Source organism: Mobula hypostoma, chromosome 13 (genome assembly GCF_963921235.1).
Source record: "Mobula hypostoma chromosome 13, sMobHyp1.1, whole genome shotgun sequence".
Taxonomy (NCBI): domain Eukaryota; kingdom Metazoa; phylum Chordata; class Chondrichthyes; order Myliobatiformes; family Myliobatidae; genus Mobula; species Mobula hypostoma.
The window spans coordinates 78,553,842-78,573,714 of record NC_086109.1 but is presented as its reverse complement, the minus strand read 5'-3'; the positions used below and the strand labels follow the sequence as shown (position 1 = coordinate 78,573,714).

At 39.4% G+C, this 19,873-nt stretch overlaps 1 protein-coding gene across 15 annotated transcripts in view; it reads right to left on the bottom strand.

Moving 5' to 3' along the window:
* The window catches only part of sema6dl (sema domain, transmembrane domain (TM), and cytoplasmic domain, (semaphorin) 6D, like), a 357,548-nt gene extending 338,795 nt beyond the window's left edge, over positions 1-18,753 (bottom strand). For 11 of the 15 annotated variants that reach the window (XM_063066003.1, XM_063065998.1, XM_063066011.1 and 8 more), the window contains exon 1: positions 18,362-18,439. The gene's annotated coding sequence lies outside the window, so the exon portion shown is untranslated. Of the gene's footprint in view, positions 1-18,236; positions 18,255-18,361; positions 18,450-18,734 lie in introns of those variants that run through there. The other 4 variants (XM_063066004.1, XM_063066002.1, XM_063066000.1 and 1 more) reach the window with 3 other exon arrangements.
* Positions 18,754-19,873: the final 1,120 nt, after the last annotated feature.

Below are 19,873 nucleotides of genomic sequence, written 5' to 3'. Positions count from 1 at the left end.
AAAAATGGGGTGCTTGGAATGTCTGTTGCATATTCCAGCAAATTCGGGTTGCTGTGTAGACCCAAGGCAGTCAGGGCTCTTCTCTGATTTCCCTTTGGATCACCTCTGCCATAATAGGGAGACTTCCGATTTGCATCAGGGAGAAAACAGTGCATCAAGAGGAATGTCCTCTTTTGTAAAGTTTTCAGGCATTTCCTTTTTCAATAGTTGTTGGGACAATCCATCAGCAATTCCATGACTAGCTGTCTTCTTGAATTCAATCTCTTAATGGTGTCCTCCAAGAAACAAAGCCCATCTCTTCATTCATACTACTGCTGTTAACAGAACACCCTCCTGTGGATTGAAAATGGACACCAATGGTTGATGATCAGTAATGAGGTAAACTCTTTCCCATGCAGGTACTGGTTGAAATATTTAACACACCAAACCAAACTCATGGCCTCTCTGTCAATCTGTGCATCATTTTTCTCTACAACAGTACAGGAATGTGATGCAAAGGTTGTAGTGCATTTCTTTCCATTACTCATGACTGCAACTGGAGAAGCACCACAGTTAATCTTCACCTGACGTTGTGGATCATAATCTGTGAGTACAGTGTCTGAAGTCACCATTCCTTTTGTTTTTTGGAAAGCTACCTCACGATGCTTTGTCTGTCACCAATTCTTCCTGATCTGTAGTAATGAGGTGAAGAGGTGGAGCACAGTGGCCAGGTTTGGAAGGAATCTGTTATAGTAATTGATAAATCCTAAAAAGGACCACAACTGTGACATGTCCCTTAGCCTCGAGGGATCAACCACCGCTTGAATTTTCTCAGCACATTTGTGTAAACTTGTGTGCCAATGGTGTGACCACAGTAAGCGATGCTTGGTTTAAAGAATTCATATGGTGTGTCTCCTAATCTTTTAAAACATTTTTTTTTAGGATTTTGGAGATGTTCCTTATCATCCTCACTGGTAACAATGATGTCATCTAGGTAACTCTGAGTGCCTGGACAGCCTTGTAACTCCTGGTCTATAGCTTTCTGCCACTGTGCTAATGCTACTCCAAAAATACACCTATTATAGCGATAAAGCCTTTTGCAAGTGTTTATATTAAGGAACACTTTGGCATCTTCTTAAATCTCTATTTATAGGTAGACCTCAACTAAGTTCACTTCGCTAAAGTATTTCCCTTCAGAAAGGTTTGCAAAGATATCTTCTACAATGGGCAGAGGGTACTGATCTAATATATCTCTCTAGCTATTGAGGGGAAGACATATTGCTAGTCTCCTGTTAGTTTTCACATTGTTAATTTCAGGGCTACATCGTTTTGTGTCACTCTCATCATCATCAGATTTTTTTCATTAACAGCATGTAGATTAGTGCTCTTCTTGACCCTGTGCAGTCCATTTATTTTTGTCTGTACTTGATCTTGGTATGTGTCCTACTTTGTTGCACTTTCTTCAAGCTTTGCCTTTAAACTTGCATTGGTCTGCTGTACGCGAGTGCCTGCCACAATGGTAATACAACCTGTTCAGCCAGGCAGGTTTCTGATTAGACACTGCAATTCAGTTCATGCTCACTTTCCTACCTGACTGCAACTCAATTGTGTCTCTGGCTGCTGTTTTCATTGATACAGCGATTTCAAATACTCTTTTAAATGGGAGTAGTTCTTCAGTTAGGAACCATTTTTGAATGTTTTTTGGTAACATTCCACAATCTAAACAATCTCTCAGTGCACCAGTGCATCACTGAACTGACAATGCTCAGCAAATTCCCTCAATTCATCCACAAAAGATGAAATGAACTCCCCTTACTTTTGATTCAATTTATGAATTCTAAGGTGTTTTGCAATCAACAGTGCTTTCAGTTCTGAATGTTCCTGCATTAAGTTATGCATGATATCAGCAAAGCTTATTTTGGCTGGTTTGGTTGGAGCAGTCAAACCTCTAAGCAAACTGTATGCTTTCCTCCTTTTATACTCAGCACTTGCACTCAGTTTCCACTGGTTATTTCATTTTTTTGCTTTAAGACACTGCTCAATTCATTCAGTATACATCATCCATTTATCTATTGTGCAATCGAACATATCTATCTTTCTGATGTGGCAAGTTATTTATGCTTTTTAAAAATTTATTATTATCACCCAGTACAAAAGCAGTAGTTCAACAGCATCAAAAGAGGCTAGAGACAAATAAAATCTCTTTTTAAAAAAAAAAGTCCAAGGAGAAATGATTTTCACTATTCAGTTAACATGAATTGTGAAAAAATCAACAAAGCAATAGAAAAGAATAATGAGGTAACAGAAGGGAATGCTAAACTTGCAAATGAACCAATGCTGAAAATGTTTATGAATACATTGAGGTACTTAAATTTAAAATGAAGACAAGATTGTAATCAGTAAGCAAATGACAGACTTGTTAATACTTGATATACATTTCTACAGTGGGCAAGAAGATATTTCAATGCTAGATTCCAAATTGACTAATTTGAATATCCTCCAGAAAAACTGAACAAACATGTGTTTCCATGATGGCCAATGCAGCAGAATTCCTGTTGCACAGCTCAGTCCCTGAATACCCATAATACTAGATGTAGCACGTGTTAAATAAAGGCTAATGATGTGATGTGTTTAGGTCCTAACATTTTCATTTTTCCTGATTTTCAGATCACATGAGAATCTTCTGCCACAAAAAAAGGCCTATCTATTTGCACACTATTGCTAATACTGAGAGCAATAATGTTCTAATAGCCATTTCCTCATTGTTGCCTGTCAGGAAGCTCGCACGCAGCTCGGATTAACTTTGATGTTCCCTTTGCTTTGTTTCTTCTTTTAAGTGCCTGGTCTCTTTGCCTAACACAGATGGTAACATGAGGATACTGGCTGAGTGAAGCTGCCGGGCAACACTGCCAGGCAACTTTTCCTTCAACACAACACACACACACTGAAATCACATGTATCATGAATGCAAATGATACAGAGAGGACAATAGCTGGGTGGAGTCAGCTGCCGACATAAAGTGAAACAAAACATAATCTTGCATGACTATTTAAGGTTTAATGAGAGTCTGATGCTGATGAAAAGACTGATGTCTTTGAACAGCACATTAATTCCAAGATGTGTGATATCTTAAAGTATTAGACCACAGGGCAGGGTGGACTCAGTATTTATCCAAGTCTCCATGCTACTTAATTTTGTTAATTATTCTGTAAAATTTCATGATGCTTTAGCATCCTTTAGAAACATTATAAGCCAATCAGTTTTATACTGTCATAATCCTTTTCACCCTATTCTGAATCCATTCAACTGTAAAATTGTGGTTTTGGGGCATGAAAAGCAATCATACTGAACTAATACCTTACAATCTATCGTCAACATTTATGTCTAATGCTTAATCCAGTTAGTTCTTCAGGGGTTTCAGACATATTAAGTTTGGAGAATGGTATATAGTTACTTCATGAGAATGAGCTTGGAAACACACGGGTGTCCAAATGAAAGGAAATGAACCTCATTTCCTTATCTCCAGACACTGGCACTGTTTGTGTTTTTAATCTTGCTTCATCATGATCCATATCAACTTTCCAGTGTAAGTAAACATGTATGGTGCCTGATAACCAACTGTCTTGGCAATGATGCATTTAATAACTGTCAGGTAAAATCGAAAGGAAGAAGTTGAAAGTTTTTTTATTACATTTTATCTATATTTTTGATTTTTATGCCATGTAGTTCATAACCAATGCAATGTTACTATTTATTTTGAGAGGACTAGAATAGGAAAAGCAAAGATGGGATGTCAAGGCTTTGATTAGATCACATTTGTACAGTTTTGGGCCCCATATCTGAAAAAAGATATGCTCACATTGGAGGGGATTCAAATAGTTGATGATAATTAACATGGGGATGAAAGGGTTAATGCATGAAGAGCTTTTGATGACCCTGGGCTTGTCGTTGCTGGAGTTTAAAAGGACGATGATCTCACTGAAACTTGCCAAATATTGAAAGGCCTAAATAGAGTGGACTTGGAGAGGATGCTTCAAGTAGCAGGAAAGTCTAAGACCAGATGGCACAGCCTCAAAATAAAAGAACATCCACTTAGAACAGAGATGAGGAGGAATTCCTTTAGTTGGTGGGTAGTGAACCTGTGGCATTCAATGCCACAGGCACCTGTGGAAGCCAGGTCATGGGGTATATGTAAAGCAGAAGTTGATAGGCTCTTGATTAGTAAGGGTGTCTATTGCTAAGGGAAAGGAGTTGAGAATGAAAATATATCTGCCATAATCATATGGCGGAGAAGACTCAATGGGCCAAAAAGGCTCATTTCTGCTTCTATGCCTTATCGTCTAATCTCTTGAATATAGATCTACCCTTTTGCTTTAAGCTCCTTTCACATTTTCCACGAGAGATTCTGAGCACATCCCTCAGACCACATACCTGCTGACATGAGTAGTCATTCTCTACTAAACACTGGGCAGTATTTAAAAACACTGACCAGAGACCCAGCAGGAACTAACAGCAAACAAACAGTGATCCATTCCCACACATTCACTTCTGTGGCTAATGAACAGGACAGTTTTCCCCAAAACTCAATGGAACTGCTGCCTCAGGCAGATATTTGCTTCACTTGATGATATTTATGTGGTATTTATTCCTGTATAACACTTGCAGATGTTATACATGATTATTGGCACACCAGATAATTATCTGCTGTTTTTTATTGGCCTCTCTAACTAGATAAAATAGGCTTTCTATTTCGATGGGGCTAGTGGGAGAAAAAAGTTCTATAAACAGTAACATCTTAATTCACATGAAGCCCCTGCCCAAATCACAAAATTCAGTTTCTCCCCTGGCCTGTATTCTATTTCTGAGGACGTTGCTTGCTGGAAGAGTTCCACAGGTTTGGGGCACCCTCCAGTATTTTACTTAGTGATGATTCATCGTACCCAAGCAACAGAACCTACTTAAATGTAGGAGGTTATCTCAATTGAGTGATCCTGTTTTTTTTTTGCCTCGTGTTCACATGTATTTTCCAGAAGAGACTACGTAACACTGAACATGAACAGAAAATCTATTCTATTTCATTCTTTATTCTTCTGGTTAGAAACCTTGTGTAGCACCTCAAATTGTCAAAAGGCCGAAATCAGTTCAGTTTAAAACAGGCTATCAACCCAAATGCAAGAGCAGTTTAGCATGACAGTGCAATTTTTCCAACTAATCTATCAAAATCTCCAACAGCACTTTTAATTGATTTCACTGTATTACTCTTTACAAATTTGACCAAGTTACCAATGATTGCAGAGCTCTCAAGACCAGCACATGCAAAAGTAAGGCCAGACAAATCTACACCCAGTTGTACAAGCCCCAGATCTGCAGCAACAGGTACAATGGATTAAAGCAATTTTTTTTATCCTTATTAGTTACTTCAGAGATCACAGAATAAGAGTAAAAGAGTATCACTTTAATTAAAAATGCAACACCTTATAGAACAATAGGTTACCTGCCCACAGTCTCATTATTTATGAGACTGACTATGCATTTTTTAAAAATCAACCTGTTGACTGAACAACTATTGTCTCGACTATGGTTAGTTACATGTCTAGAATCCAACTGTATGTCTGGAATGCAATTAATGTCAAATCTCTTTCAGTGCTGGTTGCTTTTAACATTCGCTTCATAGAGAAACACACAAAATGCTGGAGGAACACAGTAGGTCAGGCAGTATCTATGGAAATGAATAAACATTCGACATTTCAGGCCAAGACCCTTCTTCAGGACACTTATTACAGTACCATTTGCTAAGTGGTGAAAGCCTGGTTAAACAGAGACAATCAGCATGATTTTACCTGGAGAAAATAAAACCAGTACAGATTCCCATTTCCCACTGCAATTATAAGGCTTCCAGTTCAAATTTAAACTTGGGATTCCCCACCTTTTGAAGAGTTAGATAGGTTCCTTATTTCACATAAATGGGTGGAGATCTAATCCTGACCTTTCACTTCAGCTCTCTTCCAGGAAAGAAGTCCAGTAAAAGCAGGATTATTTTGTTTTAAATAAAGGTAATAATTTAAGAATAAGAAGAGCAGCATGAGCGGCCTTAATGACCATTACCCAGTAGCACTCACAGCTACATTGATTAAATGCTTTGAGAGGTCGGTTATGGCTAGAATGAGCTCCTGCTTCAGCAAGGACCTGGACCCACTGCCATTTGCCTATCAGCACAATAGGTCTACAGCAGACACAACCTCAGTGGCTCTTCATACGGCCTAGATCACCTGGACAATACAAACACCCATGTCAAGATGCTGTTCGTTGACTATAGTTCGGAGTTTAACACCATCATTCCCACAATCCTGATCAATAAGTTTCAGAACCTGGGCCTCTGAACCTCCCTCTGCAATTGGATCCTTGACTTCCTAACCAGAAGAACACAATCTGCGTACCTCCTCCTCACTGACGATCAACACTGGCGCACCTCAGGGGTGTGTGCTTAGCCCACTGCTCTACTCTCTCTATACCCATGACTGTGTTGGGAGGTATAGCTCAAATATCATATATAAGTTTGCTGATGATTCAACCATTGTTGTTAGAACCTCAGACAGAGATGGGAGGGCATACAGCAGCAAGATATACCAGCACTCAATATCAATAAGACAAGAGTTGATTGTGGACTTTGGGAAAGGTAAGACGAGGGAACACAAATCAATCTTCATAGAGGGATCAGAAGTGGAGAGAGTGAGCAATTTCAAGTTCCTGGATGTCAAGATCTCTGAGGATCTAACCTGATCCCAACATATCGATGCAACTATAGAGAAGGAAAGACAGCAACTTATACTTCATTAGGAGTTTGAAGAGATTTGGTTTGTCAACTAAAACACTTGAAAACTTGTGTTATAGATGTACCACGGAGAGCATTCTGACAGGCTGCATCAATGTCTGGTATGATGAGGATGGGGGTAGCGGGGTCTACTGCATAGGACCAAAAGAAGCTGGAGAAAGTTGTAAAATTAGTCAGCTCCATCTTGGGTACTAGCCTCCATAGTATCCAAGAAATTCTTCAAGGAGCAACGCCTCAGAAAGGCAACATCCATTATTAAAGACCCCTAACACCAGGTCATTCCCTCTTCTCATTGTTATTGTCAGGGAGGAGGTACAGAAGCCTGAAGGTACACACTCAGTGATTCAGGAACAGCTTCTTCCCCTCTGCCATACGATTCCTAAATAGACATTGAACCCATGACCACTACCTCATTTTTAAAAAAATATATTATTTCTGTTTTTTGCATTATTTTTAATCTATACAATAGATTAAAAGTAATTTGCTGTAATTACTTTTTTTTCTTCTGTCTACATTATCATGTATTGCATTTACTGCTGCTAAGTTAACAAATTTCACAACACATGCCAGTGATATTAAACCTAATTCTGATTCTAATTTAAAGATAAACACAAGAGATTCTGCAAAAGCTGGAAATTTGGAACAACTGACACAAAATGTTGGAAGTAGTCAACAGGTCAAGCAGCATTGATGGACTGGAATAAACATTTGATGTTTTGGGCCAGAATCTTTCATCGTAGCTTAAAGATGCAAGCTTTAGAGACTACTGACAAAACACCAAAAAATTCTCAGTAGTGTTATAACAGTGGGACTTTTGCCAATGTGATACTTGCATTCCTACATTTTTTTTTAAAAGAACAAGTATAACTACATTTGAAAATATGGAAATAGGAGATTTGATTCATTGGGATTAACAAATAAAAACTAAACAAGTTCAAAACCATTTTCTTCCTTTTGCCACTGAAATGAGATTATATCCTAAAGTTATGAAGTATTTCATCACAGCCAGTTGGATAAAAGATTTGGTTTCATCGAATCTTTAGAGTGGACCCGTCTTGATCTTGTCAACATTAGTGAGTCCAGGAGTTGTAAAGGATGGGAAAAGTCTTTTACCCAATCATTCTGCACCACTCTGGTTACTCCATTACATGAAGGATGTGCAGTCTGTGAAAAAAGGTGCAGAAGAGGTTTACCTGGATGCTGCCTGGATTAGAGGGTATTCACTATAACGAAGGTTGGACAAACTTGGGTCATTCTCCTTAGAGTGTCAAAGGCTTTTAAAATTAGGAGAGGCATAGACAGGGGATAGGGTAGACAGTCAGAATTCTTCCCCCAGGATAGAAATGTCAAATATCAGAGGTTGGGGAGCGGCAATGTGAGGGACAGGTTACTTTCTTTAAACACAGAGAATGGTAGGTACCTGGAATGGGTTACCAGGAGTAGTAGTGGAAGGAGGCAGCCTTGTGGAGGCTTTCAGATAGTCATATGAATGAGGAGAATAGATAAGAGGGATGTGATGATACACAGGAATAAGACAACTGAATCAAGACTACCAGAAAATCGTGGACTGAATGGTCTACCCAGTGCTGAACTGTTCTTCACTTAACTATCAATTGCCTATCTATCATCATCAGGTGCCATGCCCAGTTTGAGCTTTGACTGCCATGGCCCACACACTCCTGTTTCAGGTCAAGTGGATCAATTCATTGGTATTCATTTCCAGTTCTCTGGCTGCTGTCTCCATCATCATTTGTCTTTGTCTTCCTCTTGCTTTCTTCCCTTCAATCTTTCCCATAATTACCGTGCATTCTAACTCCTCTTTCCTAATCACATGTCCAATGAAGTTATGTTGCCTTTTCATGATCTCATACATTATTTCTCTTTGTGTTTGCTCTGTTCATGACATTCTCGTTAGATATTTGTTTCGTCCATGATATTCTTTGCATCCTCCTCAAAAACCACATCTCTGCTGCTACAATTCGTTCCCTCATGTTACTAGATATTTTCCAACATTCTGAGCCATGTAACATTACTGGATACACGTAACATTTCAGTACTCTGAGGCAGGTTGTCATGCCCAATTTAGTATTGGTCAGTATACTCTTCATTCTCGTAAAGGTGTCTTTTGCCATCCCTATTCTTCTTTTGATGTCCATGTCGCACCTGCCATATGATGTCACCCAGCTTCCTAAGTAGCAAAAGTTCTGTACTTGTTTTATGCCTATCTATATTACATAGTCCCATTTCCAAGCATTATACCTTTCAATGCCAAGGCCTAGTTACCTTTCCTAAAGAGAAAAAACATTGCACTATCCATGCCTCTTAATTTTGTGTAACGCAATCAGATTTCCTTTCAACACTCAAGAAGTAAAGCTAATTGACTGTCTAGCCTCCTCAAACATTCAAGGCACAATCCTAATAATTTTGCTTTTCACCCTATCTAGTATAATCACAATGTTGCTATAACGTGGACACCAGTATTGCACACAGCCAGTCATGCCCTAATTAATGATTTATACAATTGTATCATAACCTCCCTGCTCTTGAACACACTGCCCTAGCTAATGAAGGTAAGTATCCGGTTTATCTGAACCACCTCATTAACATGTGCTTCAGAGTTCCCTGAACATTTACTCCAAGGTCCTCTACTTATCAGGACCTCCTGGGGATCTACCATCCACCGTGTACTTCTGAGCTCTACATGCTCCTGAAACGCACTACCGCACTTCAGATAAAAGTCCATCTATAAATTTTCTGCCCTTCCAACAACATCAATGTCTACTGGCAGACTACCCTCACCGTCAGCACCAATCTTCCTGTCATTTGAAAACTTGTTGATCATACTTCCTAGATTCACATCCAAGTCAATAATAAAGTTAACAACCAACAATGTTCCCAACATCTAACCATGTAGTACATCATTGGTCACAGGTAGTTTTTTTTGTGACTGTAGACCTTTTAAATCACCCTGTGCCTCCATTTTCCAAGCTAATTTTGGATCCAATTACCAATATAGACCCAAGTCAAAGAACAAACTGAAGGCTACATATAGACTAAACAGACAGCACAGTTACCTCGCAATGCTAAAGACCCAAATTCAAACATGACCTCAGGTGTTGACTCTGTAGAGTTGGCACGTTCTTTCTCTGACCTGGTGTATTTCCTCCCAAATTCAAAAGATGTGTGGGTTTTTAAGTTGATTGGACACTCTAAATTGCCTTTGGTGTGTAAGTGTGCGGTAGAATCCAGAGGGAGACAATGACAATGTAGAGAGAATAATAAATGGGGGCAACATGAATGTTGAATCAGAATGGGGTTTAATATCACCGGCATATTTTGTGAAATTTGTTAACTTAGTGGCAGCAGTTCAATACATGATAATATAGAAAAATAAGTCAATCAATTACAGTAAGTATATATGCATATTAAATAGTTAAATTAAAAATAGTGCAATAGCAGAAATATTAAAAGTGAGGTAGTATTCAAGTGCTGAATGTCCATTTAGGAATTGGATGGCAGAGGGGAAGAAATTGTTCCTGAATCACTGAGTGTGCACCTTCGGCTTCTGTACCTCCTACCTGATGATAACAATGAGAAGAGGGTATGTCCTGGGTGACAGGGGTCTTTAATGATGGACGTTGCCTTCCTGAGGCATCACTCCTTGAAGATGTCTTGGATACCACGTAAGCTCGTACCCAAGATGGAGCTGACTAATTTTACAACTTTCTGTAGCTTCTTTTGATCCTGTGCAGTAGCCAATCCCACCCCCCCATACCAGACAGAGATGCAGCCTCTCAGTATGCTTTCCATGTTACATCTGTAGAAGTTTTCGAGTGTCTTAGTTGACAAACCAAATCTCCACAAATTCCTAATGAAATATAGCCGCTGTCTTGCCTTCTTTATAGTTGCATCGATATGTTGGGACCAGGTTAGATCCTCAAGGATCTTGACACCCAGGAACTTGGAATTGCTCACCCTCTCCACTTCTGATCCTCTGCGAGGACTGGTTCATGTTCCCTCATCCTACCCATTCTGTTGGTGATTGCCTTCAACTCAGCGGGCCGAAGGGCCTGATTCAGTGGTGTATAGTTTACCTCTTTAAAATTGTACCACAACATCAATACGCTTACTCACCTCCTCCAAAAAAAATTCAAATTAGTAAGGCAGGAACTACACTTTAAAAAAAAGCCATGCTAATGTTGCTTGTGTAGTCCCTGTCCTTCCAAGTACAGATAACATGTGCCTTAGAATTATTCCTCAGTAATTTCCCTACCACTCACGTTAAGATTCAACAGCTTATAATTACCCAGGTTATCCTCACTTCATATCCCATTGTCCTCCAGTCACCTTACAACTCTTCTATAATAAGAAAAATATTGAAAATATTCAGCAGAGCCCTAGTAATCTCCTCCCAGCCTGGTGTACACCCCAACAAAGCCTTGGGGACATATCCATGTTTAAACCGAAAATGAAATCTAACGCTCTCTATATTTCTGTCATAATTCGTTCTAGAACACAGTCGTGCTCCTTCCTGAATACCTTGAGAAATCAGAACTTTTAAGCTTCATGAATTCAACTAATCGACAGAAAGTGATTAAAATTTTCAGCAGAAGACAACTGATTTTAACATTATATATGCAACTTGAGACTTAAATGCACCCTACAAAAGCAAATGCATATTCTGGAAATTAAGATCCTCTCACTCACTGCTCTTCCAAAGCCTTGTTTCTCCAAGAGACTCATAACTAACAGTTCTTGTGCAGGAGAGGGGAATAATCAGTAAAGTTTCATCATCTGTATTAAATGATCTAGTTTAGATTTCATATTTCATTTATGTAAATTATTAATGCAGATGGATTTTTTGCATCTGTCCAAATGATGCAGCTTCTGTGTCTACAGTACCACATGGATCATACATTTACAAGGTACGAGCATCTAGTTTTGTTCTGGGAGTAAATCAATATGCATGAATTTCATATTCTACTTTATACTCAAACCTTAGCAGAGTCCCAGGCTAAAGAATCTTGCACAAAGCAAATATTCCAAAAAAAAGTTGTTCCACATCATGAAAAGAGGCATTTAAAATATACAAGATCCCATAGGAGAAGCAGATTTGATTCCTCTCCCTCTTTAGTTAGGTTCTGTCTTCACATTAACATTTTTTGTGTACCCAGAGGTGCTGCTAGGCAGTGAGACCAGTTCCGCTGGCACAAAAGCAAATGGAGGCAGGAGAGTCTGCTGACTTGCATATTGGTTGGAAATGAGCAAAGGAAATAATCCTTGCAAAGTGCAGGTGTTTAAACATTATTTTACATTACTATACTGAAAGCTGTCTTGGTGACTTTGCAATTTATAAGTATAAAACTGCCGCAAATGGGCAGAAGGAGATCAGTAAACATGCACAAAAGAACAGGATAAATTGTCTGCAAGTGGGACACCATCTAGAATAAAAATTGGTAAGTATAGGTTGTGCCGTCAATCATTCCTCAGCAGAACTGCTTTGATCCAACACAAATTTATTTTTTCTTATCCACCAGATATTGAAACAGAGAACATATTTTACTAAAGCTCTGCTCTGTAATGAAATAAAATGGGAGTTCTGGCTCGGTAGAAATGCACTTTCAAAAGATGTACAGTATCTGGTGCCCTCATTTGGTAGCTCCTGACCTTGCTTCATCTCGTCATCTCAAAGATCTTGCTCTTTATTCATTACAGCAATTACTTCGCTGGAGGCAACAGTGAAATAAGACAGGACGAGACTGACTCAGTGACAAGGTAGCAACACACTTGTCTCCATAACAGTGGCTGCAGATCTGAGTATCAGCAAGGCCACCATTCCCCAGGAAGATTTCTACAGATATTCACATCCAGAAATAATATTCAATAAGTATGCAAAGAGTCTGGAATTCCTAGAGACGTCAATGCAAGGGAATAATAATTTGCCTGGTTTCAAGTCCCGCACCAGCAGTGGGTACTGATATAGCAGCCACCAGCTCGTGGCAAAGCAGATTCCGAATGTTCCAACAACATGCACTAATCCTAATCTTGAGAAGTGGCTCCTATTGAGCAAATGCAAAATTTTAATCACTTCTTAGAGTTGCTTTCCTTAAGGCCTCTCTCAATGAGTATGCCAACTGAGCACAGGATATTTGCGAGCTGCAAAACATTGCCATAAATATACAATTTAGTTTGGGGGGGGGTGGGAGGAACTCAAGTGCAACATGTTTTTTTTAAATTAAAAGTGGTCTCTTAATTGAAAAAAGGACAACATTCTCAACTAAAGGGGAATGTAATCAGATCGGGTTTAATATCATTGGCATACATTATTAAACTTATTGTTATGTGGCAGCAGTACACACAGTAATTAAATTAAAGTAGTATATATACTTTTTTTAAAAAGTTATATTAAATACGTAGTGCAAAAGGAGAGTGTAAAAAAAGAAAAAAATCGTGAGGTGTTGTTCATGGGTTCACTGTCCATTCAGAAATCTGATGGCAGAGGGCAAGCTGTTCCTGATTTGTGGAATGAGTGCCTTCAAGCTGGACGGTGGGGGCCCCTGATGATGGATTTTGCTTTCTTGTGGCAGCGCTCGTGCTCAATGGTGAGGAGAGAGTTTTCTGTGATGTACTGGTCAGTATCCATGACTTTTTGTAGGCTTTTCTATTCTTGGACGTTGGTAGGACCAGGCTGTGATGCAACCAGTCAAGAAACACTTACACATAACAGAACATCATTCCAGTCTCCCACTTTTTAGGGGCAGGGTCCTCAGTCCAGCTCCCTAACAGAAAGCAGAAGGGAAACAACGGGCTCAATTTCTCAGCGTACTGGAGCATCTCCCTTTCAGAATTTTTTTTTTAAATGAACAGTTTTCACTCTGCAAGGAAGTCATTAAATCAATGTATCCCCACAGGCTTAATCTTCCCTACATGTTTTCAGGTCTATATCCTGCTTCTGTTTTCTTCCCACGCCCTTACTCCCTGCTTCTCAGACTACTTCATCTGGAGTACCTGGTTTTCTAATCACTTCTATTTTCAAATAAATGCTGACATTTCTTTAATTAATGATTCTTATGATCGTTTATCTTTTTGCCTTCATTATATACTTGGAAACAAAGGGAGAAACACACTTTGTCTTCTATCCACGATCTTATTTTTAATTCTATATCTGCTACAATCCAGTTTGTTATTTTCATTGATCGCATATCATTTTCTCATTTTATAACAGAAGCTTTCTCCTGTCTTATAGTAGTAATCTTTTTGAGACTCAGGCTACCGTCTGATGATTATTTTACCCCAGCTGTTCTCATTAATGACTTCTGACATTATTCTGTTACCATTCTTAATATGCTCATTACACAAAGCATCTGTTGTTGCTATTGTTCCATTCTGATCACATCACAATGCCCTCTAATGAAGATCTATACAAAGAAAGGAGGGGCAAAAAAAAACTTGCAAGATCCTGGTAGGTCCCATTTAGATCAGCAATAATTTGAGGGAGCTCTGCTCTAATCAGAGGTACCAATGCTAAAGAGATCCTCAAAATAAGATTTCAATAAAATCCATTTACAGAAGGTGTTCATTTGTAAAAACACATGGCTAAAAGCTGCAGGTTGCTTCCTGACTTGGAATAGACAAATGGATATAATGCCCTCTTTTTCCCCCACCATCTATAATGGATTATTTACAGCCGAGCCAGAAACAACAGAGAGGCAGTGACCACTGTAGTATTGATAAAAGACAAGAAAGGTTTTTTTTTTGCACAGAGATACACAGATGCAAGCTTCTATAAGATGAAGATGATCTTGATGTCAATAGCCCTGTTCTGCTTTTAAGAAGTGTCTGAAGAGCCACTCCATAAAGGGACAGCCATTCAGACCCCTATACATTGAAAATGCTAAGAATTCCCTGGAACAAAATGCAAGATACAGAACAATGATTTTAGGAGCTAGCTTTGCAAATGAGGGCATCATGAAAGGTCAGAAGAGTTACTACAAACAGGAATGTCATAACATTAACAAAGAAAGAGGCCAGTTAGCGCCTTAGATCATTCATGTTCTGCTACTGTAACTTCACTTGAACAAAAACCCAAAACTGCAGCAAGGAAATGGGGTGACTGGTTTTGGTTTTGGTTTGGGGAAAGAGGGAATGTTGAGTAAATTTAAGTCCCGGGAGTCAAACCATTAAAGGATGGTCTGCTAACAAAAATTGAAAGAATCTGTTCAGAGAAGGTTTAAGTAGCAATGCACAGAATTAAAAGCTAGCGTTAATGCTGAAATTGCAATTGCACTATATTTACCTTCAGTCAAATACAACCAAATATTACAAAGGTGTTAATAAAGTCAAAAGCTCAGAAATTCAAAAAGTGGGCAGCAAAAGAGCTCTCTCTGTAAAATTACAAATGTACTTTATCTTATTCTTACACCCCTCCTAATCAAGAGTTCTAAGTAATACTAACTCAACTCTCCAGAACACTATTCCAGACTTGTATTATCTATTCAAAGCATTCACTAGTAATCACAATAAAAAGTCAACCACACATTCTCAGCAATGCCAAATAGGATCAATTTGATGTTTTTAAATGCATTTTTCCTATTGAAAGTTTCAACTATGCGGGTTAGTCTGGAAACTGCAAGTTATATGGACTTGCTATCCTACTTAGGTGCTAGGTGTACATCATTAAGTTTATTCAGCAATTTTTCAAAAGGATCTTTTAGTTACGGACTATCCAACTTATTTTATATATACGTATACTCACACACATCAGGAGGAGGATACATAGCATTCATGACAGGACCACCAGACTCAAAAACAGTTACTTTCTCCAAGTAGTAAGGCTGATTAACACTTCCACCTACTAACCCACCCCTTCACACCTCCCATAACCACTACTTTATCATTTCCTGTCAGTCACCTTGTGTATAGACACGCTTCTGCCTTGCATCACTTTATGGGCATATAATTAATCTTTGTATATAAGCTATATATTTATATTTGTTGTGTTTCTTATACTTGTGCTATTTATCATATTGCGTTTTTGTGCAGCATCGGATCCAGAGTAACAACTTTTTCATTCTCCTTCACACTCGTGTACTGGAGATGATAGTAAACAATCTTGAACATCTTGATAATTCAATGGTCAACATTCATGAACCATGGGATGTGACGGTGCACCGAGTTTCTTAAAGTAAGATTTCAATTGCAAACCCTTAAGACACAAGAGATAGCAGATGCTGCAGCCCAAAACAAAAAAAAAACTAGCTTCTGGAGTATCTCAGTGAGTCAGATAACATCTGTGGAGAATTCCACCAACAGGTCATTTTTTGCTGTAAATCGCGAAGTGTCTAAATCTGGATGATTGAAAACAAAAGATTATTTCTATCCAATGATCAATTCCTAATACCTCATATGAAGAAATAATATCAGAAATTGAGGGCAAGGCTGTTGACTGATGTACTGAAATCCTGAAATGTGTTATCATAATGAAAACAGTGTGGTGAGATACTTGATAATCTTTTGACTGCAATAATCAATTAGCATTTACTGTTTGCTTGGAGGTAGAGAGAAGAAATAAAATTTCTGGCAGATGATCTTACATTTAAGATGTGCCCTAGCTTCTGTTGGTACAAAGGCAACATTTAATTGTCTTCAGACATAAATTTGGAACATGGATCTGTATCTCCTATGACTGGCATTGACTTGCAAAAGAAAAAGTCCATACTACACATTAAACGTAAACCTGGCACTTCAGGGCAGATAATTTTCACCGAATTCTACAAGTATTATTGTGATACCACTGTGGGGAAATACATAAATGTTGGAAAGCTTAAAATATTGGTTAGAGTAAATATTGGGTAATTATTCTTGTTAAATAACATTGAAGATCAGTAATCAACGCATAAGAAACATCTTGGCCTATAGCCGGTAATTATAAAAGTACCTTCATTTGAATTATACAAGTACCGTGTAGTACAGCTTCAAATGCTAGAGTGGAAATACGTTGTGAAATTTTTAGTTACAGTACTCAAATCACTAACATTTCCATGAATTACCTTCCCAAATACAAAATACCTTATAGTCATAAATTCACAGCTTCAAAATATTTTGCTTCATATTTTATATGATTATAGTACATTTGTTGTTGTATTACTTACAATAAACAATAGAGACAGTTGACTGAAATCAGCCAGGCTGCTTAAAGCGTCCACTGTAAAACATAGGTGATCTATCTACTGTGATAAAAGATTTAGTGACTTAATTCTGGTTGTGCAGAACACAACAGTGTAAATACTGTTAAACTGTGTATCCAATATTCCAATCAAATATCATAATAAGCATAAAAAATCGAAGTTTTGTTGCATTCACTACTCATTTCTACTTCCTGCTAACATTCTGTATAACAATAAGCAATGGAAATTGATCAACAAAAGCTTGTGATTTGAAAAGTGGCAGCAGAGTCACTTGTCCTTTAAGGGTAGATGAGATGCACACATATATTGTAATTGGTGAACACTTTGATGCAACTGTAATAACTCAATGTATACTGTGGCTGTAATAGCACCTGTCAGAATGTTAATGCGCATTTCAAAATGGGTTTAGCTCTCGACACCAAAAAGACCAGAGTGATTTATATTGGTCACCCAAAGAGATCTCCAGGCTCAGGTCTTAGTGCATTTATATTTATTAGGTAATTTTTTTTAACGGGCAAAACAAAAGACAAATGGCTTAAGATTTTCTTTAAGATTCCATATTTCAAGAGAGCAACAGGGTAAAGGCATAAAGCAGGTGCGCATCGCATTTGTCATCACCCTATTGCATCTTAGCTCTCTGCAAGGAGCCGTACGGAAGGAGGTTCATTTCAATAAAGTGAATTGTAAACTGTTCACGGTGCAGCACTCCGGGGAAAGTCTTTTTTATTATTATTATTATAAGTGGTGGTGGGCGGTGGAATTTGACCACGTTACTCTATCATTCTCTACGCCTATTTTGTTAATAAGAACAAAAAGGGGCAGAAAAAAAATGTTACGGTGCAAATTTACATCATCGCAGGTCGGAGCTGCTGCGAACAAGGATTTCGCTCACTCAGGACGTTAATAGCCATCAGTGTGTGTGCCTGAACTCCGGTTCCGAGCCACAGAACACCGCGGCTGTGAAGAACACGACTGTCCCGAGGCTCGGTGGTTAAGTGATGCCCATTAAACACTAGGGCAGCCGGATAGATGGTTATTACAGGGGGGGGGGGGGACATAGAACCATTTGCTAGCGAACTGACATTGAAATGATGATTGCTGCGAAAGAAATTAGAACAGTGATGGTTTCTTTCTCGCACACATTAAAACAAATGAAGTGATAAGTGTTTGGGGCTAGGCAATCGGATCAAACAAACCAAATGCATCAACGCGAACAGCAGAAATGTTACTCAACTCACACAGACAAAAAAAAGAGGATAAAACTTCGGGCAAAGTCAGAGCCACCGTGACAGTTCGTGCATTCGGCCTGCTGCTTGTCAGAAGAACCCCCAAAATCAAATGCAGGAAAAAACATTGGACTTACTGCCGCCGAGTGCGGGAAGAGAGCGAGCGGCGTCCCGACCGCCCGTCCAGCTCCAGCGCACAAGCTGGGGCGTCTGCACAGCGCCAGCCCAGGACTCGCGCGCGCCTGATCGACGGCTCCGTGCTCCAATGGGAGGTGCCGGGGGCGGGGCGATGTTTCGGGCTGGGCCAATCGATTGGTCAGGGCTCTTGGGAACAAGTGTTTCCCGCCAACACCCCGAGGGATCCAAAAGGCACGAAGGAGGCGCGATTGGTAATGGGTGGGAACTGCTATTGACTTTCAAATCAGAGGCTTCGATCTGCTTCCTACAGCGAAGAAAAGGCAGGAATCAGTGTTAACCCCTTGATATTTACAGAGGCAGCAAATTGCAAACCTTAGCATTCAATCCCTGCACGCATTCACTTCTGTAGGCTGGGCAACCTTTCGTTCTTCTTTACTTGCTGTGCTGTCAAAGTCCAGGTAATTGCGAGATGTGCGGTGTCTCAGGCTCATTCGGTACGGGTAGCGTCGGGCAGGGTGGAGCCCCGAAAAGCGAACGAAGGGAGGAGGGGTGCTGGCTCCGCCATCTCCGCGTTGATAAATTTGCTTCCCAGCCTCTTGCCACCGGGACCGCTGCCTCCACCGAGCCTGTGCCCTTGTTCCGCCCTCCCCGTGTCTCCGTGCGATCGGGACTTGTTATAGGAGCAGCAACATCTCCCCCTTGTCAGGGTCTCCTCAACACCGATAACTCATCGTGCAAGGCGTCATTTCATGTTATCGCGTCTGAACAATGGATTTTTATCATTTACATTCTCTGTGTTTGTGAAATCAGGTGAATGCCTCTAATCATCGGAAAAGATAAGATTCAAAATTATTGTAAAATATCCTCAACCAGTTGAACACTTCGCTGTTAAATATTGCACAATTTCCTCATTTTAATCATTTCCATTGTTTACCAATTTTACTGTTTTATATTAAAGTGCATATTCCTCATTGTTTTACTCGTCCGCTGTTCCAGTCACGCAACGTTGAAACGATAGGACCAATTCCTTTCACTACCATCACCGTACACAAACGACTTTCAGGAATTGGAAGTGTGCAGGTTGCTGTTCATCACTGTGCTTGGAAACCGGCTCCGAGGAAATACGGTCAAAAACGAAGCTTACGTTCTGCCTGATTCAAACGCCAATTGTGCTCTTCTGTCAGTTATTCCCGCGTTGAGACCGCACTTTCTTCACAATTGCTTGAAAATACTTCTGTAAGAAACTGTCTCTTCTGCAATTGAAGGCATACTCAAACAGGCAAATACAATTTGTAAGGTCAATAAAGCGAATTGCAAGGAATCCGTTTCTCAAAACGGGCGTGAATTTAGCCCATCAGCGCCCATTCGGGATGGTTCTGTGCTACGTTCCTAGACCAAGGGGCTCGTGGAACCTAATTGTTATGGGAATAGGGACTTATTGTTTTATATCGAGCCACTCACTTCAACTATTGCGCGTAATATTAGGCTACAAGTAACAAAGCCAATTTCGA